The sequence below is a fragment of the Acipenser ruthenus genome, chromosome 23, assembly GCF_902713425.1.
Source record: "Acipenser ruthenus chromosome 23, fAciRut3.2 maternal haplotype, whole genome shotgun sequence".
Classification (NCBI taxonomy): Eukaryota; Metazoa; Chordata; class Actinopteri; order Acipenseriformes; family Acipenseridae; genus Acipenser; species Acipenser ruthenus.
This window is the reverse complement of record NC_081211.1, coordinates 16202856-16221659: the sequence shown is the minus strand read 5'-3', so window position 1 is coordinate 16221659 and position 18804 is coordinate 16202856. Positions and strand designations below refer to the sequence as shown.

Below are 18804 nucleotides of genomic sequence, written 5' to 3'. Positions count from 1 at the left end.
ACGTAAGCACGGGTTTCCTCACTTAAATCAAATTAAAATGTTTTAATAAGGATAACGTTTGTATTACTTTTTTTTATGCCCATTAACATGGTTATATCATTTTTTATTTCCAGATTAATTTACCTAAAATGATCAAAAGGTTAATTATATATTGTAATTCCTCTTCATTCATACTAGAATCATTATAATAAAAAAAGTGTATCATCACCTTTTTATTTTTTTCTCTATTTTATTTACTCAAGAAGATTTGTATGTAAGTCTAGAATACTCTAGTATAAATCGCAGTTAATATATAATTGTTCAATAGATTCACTTTCAGTTAAACAAAAAACACAACTGTCCTCTATAGTTGGAATATATTTAGTCCGACAACATTACAAAATCCATTTAGGCAAATTCCATGTCAAAGATCTTGATCACAATCCTAGTGCATCGCTGTGTGTCCTTGATGCCTGTTCTTCGTTCTTGTGTGGATAAGACACCGGTGTTAAAAGCTAAGGATGCATTGCAAATCCGCAATCACCTAAAGAAACTTTATTATAATATCTAATATGCTGTTTTCTATACCAAGATTTCAGTTGTATAATTCAAATAAAATCTACAGTATGGGTCAGCTGTCATATAATGTACGTATGCAGAATTCAAATAGACTACAGTTGCATTGATAGTTTCTTGGTAGTAACATCACACTGAGTGCAAATAACGGTGTATCATTTTAGCAATACAACAAATGTTCCGTAAGGTTACAAATGGTTAAAACAAGTGAATAAAACTCATTCATAACCACAAGTATAGAAAAGACTCAAATATTTTAAAAACTACAAATGTTGAATTATCGAGGTAGTCTGTAAAAAATTAACCCTGGTCCTGCACACTCTCTCTCTGTATCGTCAGCATCACAGACGCAGTCGTTTAAATGTCTGTTTCAAGGTGAGTTATATACTCTTTCATTAATTAAAACCCTCTTTTTCCAAGTGCAAATTCACTCCTGATAAATGATGGCAATTAACACAAATTTGCTTTTAAATTCCCACACAAGCAAAAGAAATAGTCGCAGGAAGCACTGCTCGTTAAGATATGAACATTATTTCCTACATCAACATAATTTTGGAAATCACATTAGGGTGATTATTTAATAATGAAATAGACATAACGACCGCTTGAAAATGCCAAAATCAATGCTACATACCGATTCCCTGATTAACACTGGAATTATCAGTTATGACCGTTTGAAAATCCTGCCCACTGTGTTTTAAGATTCAGATTGAAGGTGGGATAGAATGGTTTGACAGTTAGTTCGGAAATGTTTTTTCCAGCATTCAAAATGGTCCCTTAATTGTTACAACCCTACAATTTAATCTCTCAGTCATTTACTCTGAGGTAAAACCAAATCCAACTTGTATTGCTTTAAATCAGTGCTTAACCACTGTGCCGACCAGCTTTCCTTTCATGCAGGCTTCCACTGGCACAGGAACTCAAAACACTGCAGATATCCCAAGTGCTCTCGTACTCCACACTGAAACACAACCTGTGGGAACAGGAATACATTGCATTTATAAGAAACTTCAGAGCTGCATCTCACTGGTTTTGTGACACTGACAATTTTATTTTCCTTTTCATAAAAAAGATGCACAAAATAAAGGTAGTGATAAACAGGGGAGCCATATGGAGAGCTTAGCTGAAATGCGCTATGCTTTTTCCACCCACTTGAAAAACAAGGCCAAAGAAAAAGGTCTCTACACGCAAATATATTCCCATAAAATACAAACGGAGCATAAAAAACATCCTTCAGGTCCAATAAACGCTGCTCAGCTTCAATGTGATAGGCTGCTAAGCAGAAAAGACAAAGACCATGAGAAAGCTCAGTTACTGCACCCCAGGGACTGTCATCCACTTCCAGTGCTGCTGTTACAGTAACACACACCTGCCTGCCCAAGAAACAGTTCCAACAAAGTGTGTTATCGTTCTGCTTAACAGCGACACATTGTAATAATAGGGAACCATAGTTACAAGACTGTGTATGTGACGGGACTGGGGGGGAGGGGGGGTTGGGTCGGAAGCCCTGTTTGACCCGCCTGTCAATCATGGCGATGACACAAAGAGATTGAGTAAGGATGTGTCGCGCTAACCTCTTTGATTGGTTGAGGGGCGGTTCTTGGATTGGATGGTCGATCTGTCCTGATCCTTTGGTGAGCCCTTGCAGGATACCACACAGCGGAAGCTCTGACCGGAGCAGTGGAGTACGGACTGAGTAAAAGAAAAGGCTGCCTGTTCCTGACACAGCAGCAGGCGGCAGTGGAGAACTAGAACAGGCAGCGGAGGCTGCTGAAGTCAACAGCTGGACTATTAGTTCATACATACCCATACTGGTGAAGTACAGTCCCTGGGACGTTATTTATATAAGCTCAGGGGGAATCTGGGCACCCCTCACAGTATTGAGGGAATAGGAGAACGTCATTAGATTTCATGCCTCGCAGGTTAGCGGAGGTGGCGAGAAACCTTGCGTATAGCAGCACCTTTCTTTGTAGTTTTGTAGTTGTGTTTTTGTTTCTTGTTTTGCTTCCTCTTTTGATTATGGATTATTATTTCTGCGCGTACAGAACCTCAGGGGGATACCACTGCTGGTAGCAACACTGAGGGTATCCAAAATACAAGTGTGTGTTTAATAAATCCTGTGCGCCTGTACGGTGTCTCAAAGACACTCTCTGACTCCTGTGTTATCAGTGAATCACCCACACATCCTCTCACATGGTCTTTTTATAACAATAATGCCAGTGTGTAAGCCACTGTAATGGCATTTTGAGGCTCACGGAAGCCACCAACATGGTGCCTTATAATTGATTCCACTTATAAAGGGGACTGTAACAGGGACTGTAACAGGGGTGATTACTGGATTAAGGAATCGGGACACAGAACATTGCGTTTGACATGCCACACACGAGCGCAGGTTTTATTCAAGCGTTCACACAGAACCTCACGTGACGATACCAACAATGGTAGGTCCCATACAATAAAACACAAAACAAAACACAGCTAAGAAATAAAAGTTGCCATGACGACGACGAAGCGTTACCTCCACTAAAAGAAGGGTCCTGCTAAAGGTTACGCTGCGCTCCACCCTGCTATACTTTAGGGAATCTAATATCCCTGAACTAATTCCTGGTATACAAACCCCAACCCCGGTTACATACACAGCGATCGGTGGTTTAGGTCCTACAGGTTTCTCGTTGTCCAGGTAGCGTGGACGGTCTCCATGGCCCTGCAGCAGCAGTGGTCTGGCTCTTTTGGATTTCCAGCAGCAGCACTGAATTCCCACGGCTTTACAGCAGCCCTGAGGTGACCTTTTTGTACCTGACACCCCGCTGGAACACACCCACCTGCTGATTAGGATCCCACAGCTGGCAATCACACACAACAGGTAGGATCTCACAGGAGCGTCAGGTTCTTCATGAACTATTCACATGTGCAGGAACGTACTGTTCTGAAGTTCAAAATCTGTTCCATGAAAGTTTGATATATATCATCTAAATGTGATGTGTGCACAGACCCTGTGCACTGAATTTCTTCTTTAATTTAAATTTTTGCAAAAATTGTACATTTGTTTCACAACGTAGTTTTTTAAAATGCTAATACCATTAATCCGATCTTCATTGGCCTTATTAGTTAATTTATGAAACAAAGCACTGTGCTGCCTAAAACCTATTGGGTGCACAAATAAGTATTTATTTATTTACTTTTGCCTTTTCCATGCGTTTCTGACAGGCACATGTACAAATAAATAATGTTTGGTTTGTATTTAAATTTAAATATATTTTCTTTGAAAGCCTCCCAGGCAGGTTGTTCCTGCTGTAGTGAAGCCCCTCAGCTGCACTCTGGGTCCAGTTCATGTCTACCTGGTTCGTCTTGTCAGTGTGCACACAGCACGGAAATCAGCCTTCAAGCCTGGATTAACTGGACTGTACAGCAAAGAAATGCTGGGACAGTAGTCATGCACAATTCAGTGGCATTCCCTGTTCCTGTGGACTCAGCAGCTTTTGAGTGCTGGAGCCCTCGCTTTTCACCTGCATCACTTGCGCTCGTCCTGACCACCACATTGGCAATGTTCCCCTGTCATTAGAGTCCAAGCTCCTGATCTGATGCTGTTTTACAAGCCTTGTCATGTAATACACCATGCTTCGGAACTGACTTACACTAACTAATTGCATACTCACTTGTTCAATCCGTCTGGCAGGCTACTAATTAATATTCACTGTTGCATATGGGAGCTGTCTACTTGTGCTATTCAAAAGGGGATTGCTGTGACATTTCATCTGAAACCTGGAGTCTATAGAAATGTTATTGCTTTTCACCAGGACTTGTATTACTATTCAGGTTATGTTACAGATGGACAAAGATGTGAAACCTTAATCCTGCCAACAGTGTTGAAGAGGGCACTGATTACACATCTTCCATGTGTTTCAATTGACCGAAATGAAGATTGATTCAGGTTTGTAGAAATGACACCCAGATAAGCAGAAAGTTACTTTCAGTAATTTACTTAAACAGGAAGTTCTTGAACCAATCCCCATATTAGGCTCCGAGATCTACCTGTTTCTGCCCTCCCACAACACATCCCAACCTCATCCTTGTTGCTATGTATATGCAGCTATGAAAGTGAAGATGCTAGCATAGAGTAATCACTGCTTAAATCTAACCAACAACATGCTGTCAGTTACACTGACACTGCATTTACTATCAAAGGAAAAACATGTTGCATTTGTAAGTATTGAATTTAGAGCATTTGTTTTTAGCCACATGCTATTAGCGGTACAAGGGGGTGTTGTGAACCACTGCGTTGGGGAAAGGAGAAGATACTCGCACAGGACTGTATATAATCCACTGCGGCACTGAATATAACAATGTAGCACAAACTCCCATTACAGAACGCACACACCCTTCCACGGTCTCATTGGTGTTAGCCCGATCTTAACCGGATTGGATGAAACACTTTTCTGTTCTCCTGCCTGTATGCCGGGTGTTATTCATACCACATTGCTGTCAAGTGTGAAATTCACCACACAAGGGCTTAGCAGAAATACAATACTACTGTTTCAGACATTATAGAACTGGAGAGGTCTAAAACCAAACAAATACAGTAAATTAGTTATAATGAACAAAGAGGAACTCCAACAGTAACTGCATGTGGATACTTTTCTGTTCTTGATGGTGCGCTGTAATGTTTGACTACCTGGCAGATATGTAGAGCTCTTAAGATCTAAGTTGTGTTAGGCTCGCTACAATATTGTAAGTGGTTCGTCCTTCAGCAGCCAGGTAAGAGTAACTCCAGGCTTGCTGTGTTGACAGCAGAGTATCTTAATGACCTAGCGTGACATATTCACATTACTGAACAATGACTGAATCACTGTCTTTATCAATTCCAAAAACGTTTTATTCAAATACTAAGACAAAAGAGATCAAAGCACACCCCAGAACTCCACTGTATTGAATCACTATTGCTAAGAATATAACTGTGTAATTATACAGGTATTTTGTCTCCATAATCACTAGACTATGATTCTCCAAATATCCCCGATATCCCTGTCACAGAATAATACAAATAATACACTTTATTTTCCTAAAAAGAAGAATTTAAATACTGAAATCAGCATTAGATAATTATAAAGATCTAAGGTACATGTGCGTTTCTTATCATGAAATAGCACCATGTGAATGCGTTACTGTGAGATCTGTTCTTCTTGCCCATCATTTGGTGGCTCCAGCAACTTCCACTGCATTCTTTTTTCTCATTGAAAAGTAGCCCACTGTCTTTGCAAACCCTCCCTTCCTCCCCCATCCCTCCTGAAAGCTGCTGTTCTCACAGCGCTGAGCGGAATCCCTCGACTCATCCGGGCAAACAAATAAGAAATCATAAACATGGGAGCAGACAAAGACAGCAAACAGCCACCCTTTTCATTTGGTGGTTTTGCTGCTATTTCGGTTCTGCGGAAACTAAACTAGTAATTATGGACATTTTCTTGCCTCCCCAAATAGAACAGCGACAGGATACTTAAATCAGCAAGTCGTATGAGAGAAACTTCAGGACAAATGTGTATTTCCATTAGCTTTGCCTATAGCGGAAACTGCAGCTTTAACACAGCTTCTACAGCGGGGGCTTGTGTCTGCTGCAGCCCCGGCTACTGATGGAGTTTGAGGAACGACAATATGAAATAATTAAACTGCTAGGAATTAATAGCAGCGTAAAAGGGGAATCATTTCCGTTTTGATTAAAAAATCATCTGAAAAAACAATGAAATGAACTGTGTACAATTAACTGTGTCAAACTATATATATATATATATATATATATATATATATATATATATATATATATATATATATATATATATATACATACAATACAGTACGTTCCTTTCTTAAAGTAAGCTTTCATTTCTCTTCATACATGATCGTCTTCAATTCCATATAATATTAATAAATAAATAAATAAATCAGGTGGTTTGATCAAATAATTTATAGCATAGGCCTGCAGTGTATTTATTACTGCATTAATGTTTTATTTTTATTTTTTATTTATTTTTTTCCCCCAAAGTAACCTTGTTTGACACATTTGGGACTACCCTGAGAATAATTCCAAGCAGTCTCACTTTGACATGGAGGGCTGGTCACATCTTCTGGAATCGGATCTTCTTCTTCAGATTGGCTTCGGGTAAAGTGTCTGTCGCGATGGAGTCATTCACGAGACAAACCCATTTCGGGTCTCTACAAATGTAAATTAGCCTGGAGTCCTATATAAACACAAGTAGCTTTCCAGTTAAGGTGAGAAAAAGCAGTAGCTATAGAATCATATTTTCCAACATGTGGAATATATTTGACTTTATTAATGATTCAATGGAATCAACTAAAATTACACATTTCTCAAAGTATAAATTTATTTCCAAAAAAATGAAGTGTCACAATTATTGGCACCCTTGTTTTCAGTATTTGTGCACCCTCCCCTTGCAAGGATAATGGCACTGAGTATTTTTCTATAGTGTTTAATGAGATAGGAGAACACGTTGGGAGAGATCTTAGACCATTCCTCCATACAGAATCTTTCCAGATCCTGGTTATCCTTCGGTCTGTGCTTATGGACTGCCCTCTTCAATTGAAACCACAGGTTTTCAATGGGGTTCAAGTCCGGAGACTGAGATGACCATTGCAAAATGTTGATTTTGTGGTCAATTAACCATTTCTTTGTGGATTTTTTAATGTGTGCTTGGGGTCATTGTCTTGCTGCAAGATCCACTTGCGGCCAAGTTTCAGCCTCCTGGCCACAGGCAACCAGGTTTTTGGCTAAAATGTCCTGGTACTGGGTAGAGTTCATGATGCCGTTGACCTTAACAAGGGCCCCAGGACCAGTGGAAGCAAAACAGCCCCATAACATCAAAGATCCACCACCATATTTTACAGTAGGTATGAGGTTCTTTTCTGCACACGCATCCTTCTTTCAAAGCCAAACCCACCGCTGGTGTGTGTGGCCAAAGAGCTCTATTTTCGTCTCATCTGACCATAGCACCCGGTTCCAATCAAAGTGCCAATGCCATTTAGCAAACTCCAGGCGCTTACGTTTGTTGGTTGCTCTCAATAAAGGCTTTTTTTCTGGCAACCCTTCCAAATAGCCTATTGGCATAGAGGTGGCGTCTAATTGTAGATTTGGAGACTTGGTGACCCCAGGATTCAACCAAGTTCTGTAATTCTCCAACTGTGGCCCTTGGATTTCCCTTTGCCTCCCGAACCATCTGCCTCACTGTGCATGGGGGCAAGTGTCCTCTACCAGGCAAGTTTACCACTGTTCCAGTGGTTTTGAACTTCTTAATTATTGCCCTAATAGTGGTAAGTGGTATATTTATTTTTTTAGCTATTGTTTTGTACCCATTGCCTGATTTATGAAGGTCAACAACCATTTATCTCTTTTCATTTGTGAGTTCTTTGCCTTACCCCATGGTGATGGATGACAAACGGATTTCATATGCGTGTTACCTCATTTTTATACCCCAGTGAAACAGGAAGCCATGGAAGGCCACAATACAGTTCCTTAAGACTGAGATGAACTTAAAGAAGTAGAATGTTAATGCAGATTTAATTTTGTTTGATTTTATTTATAAGAAACTTTAGGGGTGCCAATAATTCCGACACCTATCTTTCTGAGAACATTTTTTATTACTTGTTAATAAAAAAAAACTCTCTGAGCAATTGTATTATATATTTGAGCATAATATATAGCTCATTACCTGTGTTGTTTATTTTATACAGCCTTTTTTGCTCATCCTTATCAAAGGTGCCAATAATTTTGGAGGGGACTATATATATATATATATATATATATATATATATATATATATATATATATATATATATATATATATATATATACACACAGTTGTAGTCAAAAGTTTACATACCTCCACATAAATTTATCATTTCTAGAAGTTTCTCAAAAACAAATAATTATAGAAAAAAAATTGTAGGTAAAGTTTTGCTTTTGGCAATGAGGAAATTTTTTTTTTAAAAAAAATAGATGTCTACAATTACTTATGTCAGCAATTTTTTTGCAAAGCTCCCAAAATGCTAATTAAAGTATTCATACCCTGACAAGGAAAATAAAATGAATATCTAGTTGAGGCACCTTTACCAATAATAACCTCTTTTAAACGATTAGGATATTTGTCAATGAGCTTTTGGCATTATTCTTTAGTGATTTTTGACCATTCTTCAACGCAGAATTGTTCCAGTTCATTCAAATTCCATGGACCTCTTGTGCACAGCCTTCTTCAACTCATACCCAAAGATTCTCAATCGGATTTAGATCAGAACCTTGATTTTATTCTTTAACCATTCTGAAGTAGATTCTGATGTGTGCTTTGGATCGTTGTCGTGTTGGAACGTCCAGTTGCTCTTTAAACTAAGTTTTGTAGCGGAGGGTTTCAGATGATTGGCCAGTATCTTTTGGTATGCAATGGAATCCATTTTAACATGTATTAGAACTAAATTTCCTGTGCATTTAGAGGAAAAACAGCCCCATAGAAGGATATTATCACCTCCATGCTTGACAGTAGGTATGGTGTTCTTTTCGATCTGAGAATAGATTTAAATGTGCTGTGGAAATGACACCTGAGAATAGATTTAAATGTGCTGTAGAAATAACACCTGAGAATAGATTTAAATGTGCTGTAGAAATAACACCTGAGAATAGATTTAAATGTGCTGTAGAAATAACACCTGAGAATAGATTTAAATGTGCTGTGGAAATGACACCTGAGAATAGATTTAAATGTGCTGTGGAAATGACACCTGAGAATAGATTTAAATGTGCTGTGGAAATGACACCTGAGAATAGATTTAAATGTCTGTGGAAATGACACCTGAGAATAGATTTAAATGTGCTGTGGAAATGACACCTGAGAATAGATTTAAATGTGCTGTGGAAATGACACCTGAGAATAGATTTCCGGGGGCATCTAAAGTAAATATGACGCTGAAGAAAAGTTTGAAATGGAGGGGAGAAGTACAAACGGGAGTCTAAATTGCCATTACACAGCAAATAAATAAACTAGCTGATCTTGTGAATTACAAATTTAAAATATTGTATTTATAATTAAGAACTTTTGATGATATACAGAAAGGTATTATACATTTAACCAAATACTCACCTTACTGATAATAGTAAATATGGTCCTAAGTCTCTTAATACATTTTTTTGTAAAGAAAAAAGTGAGGGCTTACCTTTGTTTAACATTTGTGTGATGAGCAAGCTTAGCTGGTCTCACTTCTACTTTACAATAATCACATTTCACCCTTTGATGACTTGGAGGTGGCATTTTAATAATACAAATGGTCATTTTACAAAAATATGAATAAAAAAAAATGTAACAAAATAGCAGAAAGCTTGTATTCCCACCGATGCTGTCCTACTGTAGTACTGCGGTCACGTGTTGTTTGCGAACACAAGGCATGCAGGGTAAAAAAATGATATCATGCTTTATGTTGTCTTGTTTATGTAAATACACCCTAAACAGAGCAGAGCATGAGAATTAAAGTGAAAATGTTCACTAACAGTGTGTCCAGACTCGAACAATATGAGCCAAATAACCACGGTTCGGGAGGGGGGAGTAATCTTCGGCTCCCGACCAAATCCTCCGGCGCACATTTTAAACTTTCTTTAGTAGTTTTTTGAGTGTTTGAAGTGAATGATTTTACCATAACACTTCCTAACCAGGCAGTATTGTGTAGGCTACATAACTGCATTTCCCATGCTGCACAAGATTAATATGTCTGACCTTTAGGCACTGATTAAGGGTCCCGAGTCACCCACTCACCACAAAATCCATTCGAAACAAAATGTTGTCTGAATTTAATACAGCCTGGCTTATACAAAATTCCCAGCTTGTCTGGCTCTATTATAAACCTGTAATTCAGTGATTATCTTAACCCCGGTGCACCTATTCTATAATACATTGGGGGAAAGTTATATGGCCAGAGGAGTTTGTGCAGATATTTGCTAAACTCTACCTGAAGTCTGGTGGAACACATATCTGGGTGCAGGGAGTCATGTGAGGAGTGTAGAGAGATACACATAAAAGGCGTTATCACTGTGAGGAGTGTAGAGAAATAAATAATGTTACAGATCACACAATGCCATACTAAATTAGCTAGAGTACCCTAATGGCTATGAATGTAATTAAAAAAAAAAATCAATGACAAAAAAGTAATATACAATACTGCAACCGGCATTGAACAGTTCATGTGAACCAGTAAGTTTAACCCAGGCCTCCAGAGGTGAAAGGCTATTGCATTAACGGTGCCATATCCTCTGGTGTTTCTTTCTTTCTGAAGCGCCACTTGAACTCCCCACTACACTACCCCAAAGTATATTCCAAGTGTCATCCATTCCAGTTGGGGTGAAACTTGAAAGTTTCTAGGTCACAGGCGAGACAATCAAAGCCTACTTCTTACATAACCCAGTTTAAGCATGCCCGCCCTGGAACATACAAATGGGAACACAATTAATGTATGGCAGACTCATTAAAGGAATGAGTTCTGAACAGAAAACATGCACTTTTTAGAATCCAGACGGTAATAAAATTCCCCAGCCTCGCGCAAACTTCAAACAGCGCTGGCTTTCACTGTAGGAACAAACAGGAACATATAAGAACAGCAGCTGCTGGGAAATGAAAGACTTGAGGTGGAAACCGAAAGGGACTCGGAAAGTGTTTGTAAAATCATAAACCTGTTCAAATAATACAGCGCTACTCCACTATTCCAGATAGAATGAAAAGCTGTGCACATAACGTTTTATACACAAATAAATGTATAAAAAGTGATGGAGGGAAACATTCTGATTGGTCCCAATGTGTTAAAGTTCAAGCATGTAAATGTTTTTTATCCTGAAGTTTGAAACTAACACCCCTAGTACAAGTGGTAGTAATAGTCTTTTAGAAAAGCAAATACAAATGTCTAGACTATCAGCAACTGTAAAGCTCGGTAGATGCACTGCCCCTGTTTTCACTATCACAGAGCAGGTCCTGGCTGGCTTTCTCCTCCACTGGGCTCTTCCCCAGAGCTGGGAGGGTTCGGAATGTTACAGCACATGGAACACAGGGAGTCACTCAAAGAATGCTTGAGGCAATCCACTCATACGTGGCTAGTCCAGTCCCACACAATACTATACTGTAGAGTACAGAGGCTGACACGTTTACACTGTACAGAGCAGGCCACACTCTTACAAAGATCAAGGGAACACTGTATGAAATGAAATTCAAAAGAGTATAGATCACAGAATATGACAATATTATTAAAACATATAATAAAAAATATGCCACTCCATTACAGGTACATTATCAATATACATTACAGCTTTCTATGGTTTCTTATGTATTAATTGGTATTAGGTTACCTCTTGCATGCTTACGTACACCATTGAAACTTGCCTTGAGAGAATTCAATTGACACTTGTTTAATAAACAAGTGGGCTGGATTCTCAAAGAGTTTTATTAGCTTTTAGTTTCTGCATTATATATATATATATATATATATATATATATATATATATATATATATATATATATATATATATATATATATATATATATATATATTGTATATATAAAATGCAGAAACTATATACACACACAGTCGCCACTGCTTAGAACAGGCGTGTTTGTGTTAACGTGATTCGCCCGCAGTCAGCGATGGATGGTATAAACTCCCACACAATAACCTGACATTCAAAATGTCCCCCATCACCAGTACAGTAATCAAAACATACAAGCATGTATGTCATTAAAAATATACGTGGCTGCGTGCATTCGAGACGGAGGTTGAAGTTGATACGGGTGAACAGGATTTATTTACAAACTGTAGTGCGTAGCTGCAGGGTTTACAGGATATAATGAGACAGACACAGTTGCAGTTCAAAGCAGCAGGAAACCGCTGTATTTATTATTGTTTTAGCTTTTAGTGAACAAGTGCTCTCATTCCTCTCCTCTCACTCACAAACTCAACCTCTCTTAACTCTCTCTCTCAATTCTCCCGCCGCCAGATCTCGCTTCTCTCTATGAAAAACTGTCATCTCCACACAGACACCCAAGTCCCTCCCCTTCCTTACTCATTGGTCCAACACTCCCTATCCCTGATTGGTCGTGTCAGACCGGCACCCGCCCCCCTCAGTGACGCACTCACACACGGGCAGTCTTTCAGCTCTAAGCCAGACAAACACCAAAACACACAGAGAACGCTAACAGATCTGAACAAGAATAACACAGTTTACAAGCACACCTTATTTACAGAGTACTCCCACCCCCTTCCCCAGTCCATAATCAGGTCCATTCCCACACTGTCCCGAGCTTTTTGAAGAAACGTTGCATTGTTTGCTGACTGACAGAGTTCCAAGCATGCCTTAGCAAGCGCACAGCATCTAACAGAGACATTTTATTTACATGCTGATGCTCATCGCTTTTCTCTTTCCAGCCATTGTTGCTTGCTGTTGCAGTCAGTGCTGTTTTAAACCCGACACTGTGTACAGGGATTAAATAGCCACGGTACAGTCCAGGGGTAATCGCTCAGTAACGAGGTGCAAACAGCTGATTGATCGATCTGTCAAGCTTTTTTTACTACAGTAAAGTGCTGCCTTTTTATTGAAATCTATGTGAATGGCAAGGTAACGAGGTGAAAATGGTTGATTTGTGGATTAGTAAGAGCGATTACTACAGTATAAGCAGTGCGTTTGTTATTGAAATCTACGTGAATGGCATAATGAGATCCAAACAGCTGAGTTTGCCTGAAATATACGATGTGCTTAACACGGTATAAATGTTGCCTTTGTTATTGGAATCAATGGAAACATCAAACGCCATTTGTCCGATATAAATGGCTGCCCGAAATAACCCTGTACGGTGTAAGTGGTGGCAACAGGATATACCGCACACACCCACACACACACACACACACACACACACTCATAAAATAAAAAAGAAACATTTACAATTTTTGACAAGAACATCCAGAAACAACTTGTCAACCTTTATGACAGCTAGTGGAACATTAACCATCCCATTAACAATCAAATACACGTAACAAAATGTATGCATATTTTACATTGGAAAATGCCACATCTATGAAGTGATGGCAAGACATATTTGAGTCTAAAGTCAGAGTCTTTAGAGTCATGGATTAATTACAGTTTGATATGCGACAGTTCTCGTTGTAGTGCATAAACACTTGATAATACGCACCATGCTTAAAATGAAACCTTTGAGGCCCATGGGGTCCTTTAATTTCACAGCTTTAATAGGGCAAGTTTCAATGAAGCCTGTCTCTGCCATCATATTCAAAATGACCCCATGTACCATTCCTGTCCCTCACATGTCCTTTTGAAATTGGAGCTAAGACAAGGAACAGATTTGATTTGCCTCATAAGATCCTTAGAGAGAAATCCTGCGCTCTTTTGTGTTGTGATTTCATACTCATTAGGGTTAGTGCGTTCACAGGCCAACACATGCAATTCCCCTGAGTGATCTCGCGAATAAATCAGGCAGGGCCAGCGAAGAGGTCACCCACCCCTCAAGGTAGTGAAATTGAAATAAAAAACAGCATGCAAACGTGGACAGGAAATTAATACAACCTGTAGAAAGGCCCATTGAGTCCTCCCCTCCCTCTTGAGATGGTTTCTCGCGTAACATCACTAGTATGTGCAGTCCTGGATAAGGAAGCCCATGCCTTCATAATCTCAGTAATACTGAAAACAAGTATGTTAAAAACTAGACAAATGTCTATTTTCAATTTTATCACAAGCACTGAAGTAATATAAAACAGAATAGAAACATTGAATTGAAATGGTAATACACACAGTAGCGAAGAATTAGTAAGGATTAATAATCAGGTCAAACTATACACAGGCAAATAGGCACTGTGTTTCTGTATTAATCTAAGAGAAAATGTGACGCCCCATATGTGTTGAAAATGCCAAAGGAAACAAAATTTCAAACACAAAAGAAAAATTAAAAGGTGTGAGATCCCCAAGGAATTTCCCAGGAGGGTCTGTTGGAGCGTTCCAATTTGGTAAAACGAGAAGTCCTACATATATACTATGAACAATTCATTTTGCTGGCAGCAGATATTGAAGCATAACCAATCTACACACAGCCTCACTGGGAATGCTTACAAAAGCATTAGATACAATATTTTCATACTGAACTTTCAATTTTATATCAGCTTTATATAACTGCTGCATTTGATAGACCCTCTGTTACAATTTAATCAAACTGGTATTGGATTTATAAACAGGCCAGCAAGAAGTGCTCAAACCTGACTGCCAAGTTAGCAAACCTTCTAATTACTCAAACAAGCATCTCTTTAAAGTGATGTACTGCTTATATTACTGTCTATGCTGTGCCAGCAGCTTAGCATCAGGGAGCAATACAGAAACCCAGAAGTCCTTCTCCTGCCCTACAGTAAGTGTTGCTGGAACGGCTGACACCACACCCAGTTAACAGCACAGACTGCAAGGGGTCCCCGATGGTCTCCCCTGATAAAAGCACAGGCGTGTGGTGTGCAGGGTGAGTCATACAGTCAGGAGAGTGCAGGGGTCCCCAAGTGGTCTCCCCTGATAAAAGCACGGGCGTGTGGTGTGCAGGGTGAGTCATACAATCAGGGGAGCGCAGGTTTGTGTCCTGGCTGTGCAAAGTCGATGGTCTTTTCTGGGGATTCAGTGGGCGCATCGCATTGTCTCTGGTGCTCCTGCGGGTTTGTGAGGCAAAACCAGCAGGGAATGTTTCTCTTCATCTCGCCACAGCAGACCCTATCGGCCAGGCGGTGAGAGGCCGGTAGCTCACTGACATCCGCTCTCCAGTTCCTGGGTGTAAAAGAGGAAACTGGCTTGGTCATGAGATCGCAGGACGCCCACTGCACCTTCAGTTCTCCTGAGCTGTGGGGAATTACTGCGGTGAGGAAACATAATTGGACATTCTAAATTGGGGAGAAAATCGGGGGTAAAAATAATTGGGTCCTAGACTGCAGGTTCCTGAAGTGGCTGAAGAATTAGGTTGAGTTCAAACCCACACTCTTTCGTATTTGTTTTGAATTTGGCCTTTTCACAGAAGAGTTGATACTTGAACACAAGCACAAACATGACCTCTGCATTACAGTCACTATATTGGTTTCCAATACGGTATGTACAGTACAGGGTTCATACAGTTTTTGTCATACAAATTTCAAGGACTTTTCAAGGACCATTTTGACAACTTTCAAAGACGTTACTTAGCAACCATAAAAAAATAAATAAGGGGGTGCTCCCGAGTGGACCTCCACGTGGAGTGCAGGATGCGCCCTATAGCCTGGAGGTCGCCAGTTTGGGTCCAGGCTATTCCACTGCCGGCCGTGGACGGGTGTTCCCAGGGGACGGCACACGTTTCGGAGAACGGGTTTGTCTGTCTTTGTCTCTCCTGAGTCAGCGCGGGGATGGGGAGGTGAGTCGGGTCGAAAGAACTGGGCTTTCCAAATTGGGGAGAAAACAAGAAAAAATAATTGCGGCTTTAAATAAATAAATAAATAAATAAATAAATAAATAAATAAATACATTTTTAAAAATCTGTGGAAGCAGCCAAGGAAAAACAGAGAAAAACAAACTTTAGTTTTCAAATTCCACGACTTCCAGGATTTCCATGACCGTACGAACGATATGCATCACAACACATGTGACGATCCTCATGAGCTACTTGTGTGATGCTTAATAAGAGCAAATGATCATTTAATGATTGACTACTGTGTTAAAAGACAAGAAATAAATTTTGGGGAGAGTATGCATTCATACCAACTCTTCATTCAAGAACCATTCAGTGAACTACAATGAGCTCTGTTGTGATTTTGCCCTTGTATTGAAATACAAATTATACATACCTCTTCAATGAATCGTTGCACCCCTAACTCTAATTGGACATAGAGTTTATTGAGGATGTACATGGTGTTACAAGGTATGAATCATATGCATTTGATCTTTAGTGAGCAAGGTGTTTGACTTGGGCAATAGGTGGACAATAAATCTCCTCCTTCAGGGGGCTTGCATTTGTAATCTGTCCTACTAGCTGCTGGAGCTGTGTGCATGAGATCCCATTTGTAACACAGTAAAGGAACCAATTAAGAGCAGGCAAGTCCCAGGTAAAGCAGCAAAGACCATGCCAGCCCATAGAAACCCCTACATGTGTTACTCTAACAAATCATTCTTGTGAACCACTTAATGGAGACAAGACGTTTATTGCATTTGCTAATGAACGACTCTGGGGTGAATTGTGTGATTAACTACCGATTCACAGTTTCGGGAATTTTGTATAGCTATAAAAATGCAGTTAAACTGCTGTGTCTGCATTTCAATGCAAATGTATGTGCAACGTACAGAACAGAAAACACTTATGTAGGTAGTAGAATACCCAGCTCTCATAAACTAAATATTAAAAACGTGTATGTGAATATTTTATTTCAAAAGGATAAAGGTTATAATTGCATATATAAAATTGGAGTGGTTTTAGTTGATTACGAAATTAACATTAAATCACACAATCAGATTATTAATGATTGTGTAAACAATGACACTGGCAAGAACACTTGGTTTTGTGTTGTAACAAGTTGTATTCCAATTATTTAACAATCCTAAAAAGAAATGACTTGGAAAATCTGAGTATCGGCACATCCTGACCGCAGATATAGCCTTCATTGGCCCGAACAATAAAAGGACAAAATGCAAAAATAAGATTAGTACTAAGGAATACCAATAGCACGTTTCTGGCATCAGGAACAGCTCTCAAGATACTGCTTGCTGTTGATCTATAAAAAGAAATGTGAAGGTGACCAGATTCGTTTTCAAACTAGACAATCATGTTGTTATACAACTTGCAGTAAAGCTAAATGCCCCCCTCCCCCATTATTTGCATTATTTCAGACCTGCACGCCCAGCTGTTTAAAACATTAAGCTTCTCTCATTGCTTCTGACACAAGCATCTGTTTACGGTTACTCCCAGTGTTCAGCCACCTCTCGTTGATAGATTTTGTTTCAATCATTTCTGCTCATTCCTCCAGATCTACTGATCTTGCAGTTTTGTGTGCTGAGTAAGGCAGCATTAACCTATGCAGGCTTTTTGCTCATACGGTACAAATTAATTTTCTGCTCCTCTGAGCCCCTTCTGGTAAACATACCCTTCACTTCCAGCACAGCAGCACCCATCTTTACACTATAAAGTAGCCTCCTGTGTGGAGTTCCAAAAACGCTTACTGATGTGCTTTGTGAACTGGTCAAGCGCTGTGTGGCTTTCCAAATGTGACACTAATGTTCAGTTGCATTTCACAAACACTTCAGTGCTGGGAAATGCCAGTGGAGTCAATATTTTGCATTTCTGGCCTCACAGTTGCAGAATAGGTTTCAGAATTGAATGTTGCATTTTTGAAACATGCACACACTTTTGTCTTAAGTTCTCTGTCCCCCACATGATGTATTTTGTAAAAGCTGCATCTCCCTATCGCAGGACAGTTTCACTCCGGATAAGACAGCAAGGACCTGACAGCAGATCTCAGACAGTGTGAGGGAGGACAGGACTTAGAGGCCGGTGCTTCTTTAGCTAGGAATGCACAAAGTACTTTCACGAGGTATAGTGTCTATGGTCTGTTCTGGAAAAAAAGACTTACTGCTGTAAATTTCCCTACAGGATCGTTGACAAATGGTCAAGTATCCTTCCAGAACAATTCAAACACTCATCAGGTTGAAACAGTGTCTTCCTGGGGTTTCTATTTCTGTCCATCCCCTGTAGATGCCACTGGATGCTACAGGAGTGCCCATGTGATTATTGGATGGCAAAACACCTACATGATTTGATGTGATGCTTTGCCTATATAAGGAAGAGCAGAAAGCAAGCGTAATACACACAGCACAGGCTTTTCTGTTAGCCACTGTTAAGGTTTCTGTGTCCGTTTGCAATTCCCAATCCAAATCACTTTGATTTGATCTGTTTAGCAATCCAGCAATCTGATCTAATTCTGTTTATTTAATGCCACATCTGGCATGAGCCTGTGTGAGAGAGAGAGAGAAAGAGGGAGAGAGAGAGAGAGAGAGAGAGAGAGAGAGCAAGAGAGAGATAGATAGATAGATAGATAGATAGATAGATAGATAGATAGATAGATAGAGACAGACAGACAGACAGACAGACAGACAGATGTACTATGGTGTACTATGCTGATATTCTACATACTTGATCTAAATTGAATTGCCTCCTAAATATTTATCCA

The 18804-nt window shown here is 39.5% G+C and overlaps 1 protein-coding gene across 1 annotated transcript in view; it reads right to left on the bottom strand.

The window, feature by feature from the left end:
• The window catches only part of LOC117413282 (A disintegrin and metalloproteinase with thrombospondin motifs 2), a 195061-nt gene that overhangs the window by 132090 nt on the left and 44167 nt on the right, over positions 1-18804 (bottom strand). The window lies entirely within an intron of this gene.